The 4,095-nt window shown below is 38.2% G+C and overlaps 1 pseudogene; it reads right to left on the bottom strand.

The window, feature by feature from the left end:
* Positions 1 to 425: 425 nt before the first annotated feature.
* On the bottom strand, positions 426 to 924 carry LOC108517192 (glycine cleavage system H protein, mitochondrial-like; annotated as a pseudogene).
* Positions 925 to 4,095: the final 3,171 nt, after the last annotated feature.

The raw sequence follows: 4,095 nt of genomic DNA on the forward strand, positions 1-4,095 counted from the left end.
TTATTGGTGTATAGGAATGTTTGCGATTTTTGCACATTGATTTTGTATCCTGAGACTTTGCTGAAGTTGCTTATCAGCTTAAGGAGATTTTGGGCTGAGATGATGGGGTTTTCTAAATATGCAATCATGCCATCTGCAAACATTATATAATTTTTATAACTAGTTTTTACCACGGATAATTTAATGAATTCTGAATACTAGAGCCTAGTCTTAAAAATCATAGGGTATTGTAAAAAAAGAAGAATATTATGTTTATCTATAATCATTTGAAAGATAAAGGGCATTTTCTTTCATTAGTGTTAACAGTAGTTTTTCTCCCATCGGTAATGCTAAAAGTTGCTATTCTAAGTCTTCTATCTACTGCTAATTTAAAACAATTCTGCTGGGTTGCAAAATTTCTAGTAGTTTATTTAGGGGTTCCATTATCACTCCTCAGTAGATTTCATGTATTCCTCATACACTTCTTCACTCATGAGTTCATCTAGTTCTGAAGAGTTACTCAGTGTCATCTTGATCAGCCAACCATCTTCATAACAAGATTTGTTCACAAGTCCTGGATTTTCTGCAAGAGCTTCATTAATTTAAGTTACTTCTCCTGATTAAAGAGAATAGATTTCACTAGCAGCTTTCACACTTTCCAAAGCACCAAACTCATCTTGTTTGTTCAATTTTGTCCCAACTTCAGGCAGACTACAGTGAACAACATCTCCCAATGCTTCCTGTGCAAAATTATTGACTCCCACTGTTCCAATACCATTTTCTGTTGTTATCCATTAATGCTTCTCTGTGAATTCAGGAACCCAGAGCAGAACGCGTCCTGTGCGCAGCGTCCAGATGGCGCCCGCCCCCAGCTGCCAGGGCCTTGGCAGGCAGGGCGCGGCGGGTGCCCCGAGCGCGTGCAGGCTGTAGAGCACGGCCCTCATGCTCCGTGCGGCTCACAGCACCACGTTCGCAGGAGTTTCGCTCTTGGCGCCCAGTCTGGTGCAATAGCGGGATCTTAGCTCTCTGTAACCTCCAGCTCCCAGTTCAAACGATTCTCCTGCCTCAGCCTCCCAAGTAGCTGGGATTACAGGTGCCTGCCACCATGCCCAGCTAATTTTTGTATTTTTAGTAGAGATGGGGTTTCACCATGTTGGTCGGCTGGTCTCGAACTCTTGACCTCAGGTGATCCACCTGCCTCGGCCTCCCAAAGTGGTGAGATTACAGGCGTGAGCCACCGCGCCCGTCCTAAACTAAGTACTGTCATTAACTTCATTTTTACCCATTAGAAAATTGAGGTTGGGAGAAGTCAAGTAACTTGCTTGGTGTCACACAGCTAGTAAGTGGTGGAATTAGGATGTGAACCCAGTCATTCTGACTCTAGATTGTCTGCTCTTAATTCTTATGCTGTGAATTACATTATTATTCACTCAAAATATAATATCCCTGCACTGCCCCATGATATGTTTTGATCATCTGATTAATTCTATTAACCTAGCACAGTGAGGAAAACTTTAATTCAAGTGGCAAATTCTAAGAAAAAAAAGGTATGCCACTTTCATCTGTTAAACCTTGTCTTGGTTTTTAAAACAATTTTTAATTAAAGTGTTTTACATTTAAATTTCATATTCTTAATATTTTTTCTTTCTTTTTTTTCTTTTCTTCGAGAGAGAGTCTTGCTGTGTCACCCAGGCTGGAGTGCAGTGGCACAATCTTGGCTTACTGCAACCTCTGCCTCCCAGGTTCAAGCAGTTCTCCTGTCTCAGCCTCCTGAGTAGCTGGGATTACAGCTAATTAGACCACCAGCTAATTTTTGTGTTTTTATTTGTATTTATTATTATTATTTGTTTTTTGAGATGGAGTCTCGCTCTGTTGCCCAGGCTGGAGTGCAGTGGCACAGTTTCTGTTCACTCCAACCTCTGCCTCTCAAGTTTAAGAGATTCTCCTGCCTTAGCCTCCTGGGATTNCGCGCCCGGCCCTATTTAAGACTTTCTTTGGAGAAGTGCTTGTAGAGGCTGGGGCAGGGAAAACACAAGGTGAGTCTGAGGCATCACGTGGTGCCAAAAAAGTAAGAAGTGCTCAAAAAATAATGGCGGCATGTCAGGAAGACATAGGGGCCAACCAGAAAGAGTGCCCAGTGGCCACAGCTGAAGCAATTTGAGCAAAAAGTAAATAACAATAGCATTGGATTATAATTCACATAATAAATATTTATGAATTCACATTGATATTAACAAATAATTGAATTTGTAAAAACTAATGGGACAAAAGAGACAGCCTACATAAAATTCCAATTAATAAATATGGAAAAATGAGGGAAATAGAAAATTTAAAACAGAACACCACACTAATATTTGTTGCAGGCAAGATCCATTAATGGATGCTTAAAATCAGTGGAATAGAAACAGGATATTTTCAATTTCAACATATCTTCCCCAAGATATTTATTAGGGATAAAGGTAAAAATAGTAACTTTGTTGTGGAGAAACCTGGCAAATAGCACCTTAACCAAGTGAAGGAGACTACCATTACTGTAATAAGACATATCAGTATCATGAATCCCCGATCATGATGTTGTGAGAAGGGCCCATCATTTCTGTGTATGCTTATCAAAAAAGGCATAAACTTGATTTAATCATGAGAAAACATCAGACACAGAAAACTGAAGAACATTCTACAAAAACCTGACCAATACTCTTCAAAAATGTGAAAGTCATGAATGTCAAAGAGACACCGAATCTACATACAGTCTACATAGTTGGCAACTAAAAGGACATAACAACTAAATGCAATGTGGGGCCAGGTGCAGTGGCTCATGCCTGTATCCCAGCACTTTGGGAGGCCAAGGCAGGAGGATCACTTGAGGTCAGGGTTTGAGACCAGCCTGACTAACACGGCGAAACCCCGTCTCTACTAAAAATACAAAAATTGGCCAGGTGTGGTGGCGTGGGCCTGTAATCCAAGCTACTTGGGAGGCGGAGGTAGGAGAATCACTTGAACCCAGGAGGTGGAGGTTGCAGTGACCCAAGATCACGCAACTGCACTCCAGCCTGTGCGACAGAGAGAGACTCCATCTCAAAAATATAAAAAGAAAGAAAAGAAAACCAAAATAAGTAAATAAATGAACACAATGTGGGATCCCAAATTGGATCCCAGAAAAGAAAAATGATGTTGGGAAAACCAGAGGAATACAAATAAAGTCTGTAGTTTAACTAATAATAGTATTATACCAATGTTAATTCATTAGTTTTGACAATTGTAATATGGTTACATAAAATGTTAACATTACGGGAAGCTGGATGAAGTGTACATGGGAATTCTTAGTTCTAGTTTTGTAACTTTTCTGTAAGTCTAAAATTATGTCAAAATAAAATGCTAAGAAGAAAAGTAAGCCCAGACCCTGCATTGTTTTAAAAAACTGTTTAAACAATCTAGTGCAATATTTTCCCAAACTCAGTCATTCGAATATAAATTTCAGGATTTTTGACAATCTATGTAATAATAGTAATATCAACAACAATCAACGTGTATTGAATTATCACAATAGTTGACAAGGGAGGAAAATGAGGCACAAAAAAGTAAGCAACTTATTCAAGGTCACAGAACTAATAGGTGGTAGGACTAGGATTCAACCTTAGGTAATTTGATGTAGCATTCATCTTCATTTCTCCTCTACACTATCTCTCACCTGTATCCTATGCTGCTGTGATATGTATCATTATTTACTTGCTAACTTAAAATTAAACCCATTTTTAAAGTTAAAAAACAATAATCAAGCAAAATAATAAGCTATGTTATAGGGTCCTCAGGACAGGAGTTTTTGTTTTATCCACTAATATTTTATTCACAAGTTCGTTGAACAGTGCCTGGCACACACAAGGTACTCAACAAATATTTGTTGAGTGAATAAGTGAATAAATAACTTTATATCACACCTATAAGTAGCAAACCAGCATCATTTGCCAGAAATAGAAAGTTATCTTCTAAGTAAATATGATGAAAATAATACAATATTATTAAATGCAATTGCTTCCTGAAGGCTCTGGACCTGAGCCCAATATCTCTATATTTATTTATTTTTTTTCTTTTATTTATTTATTTTTATTTATTTATTTT

The sequence above is a fragment of the Rhinopithecus bieti genome, unplaced genomic scaffold (genome assembly GCF_001698545.2).
Source record: "Rhinopithecus bieti isolate Rb0 unplaced genomic scaffold, ASM169854v2 scaffold_39971, whole genome shotgun sequence".
Lineage (NCBI taxonomy): Eukaryota > Metazoa > Chordata > Mammalia > Primates > Cercopithecidae > Rhinopithecus > Rhinopithecus bieti.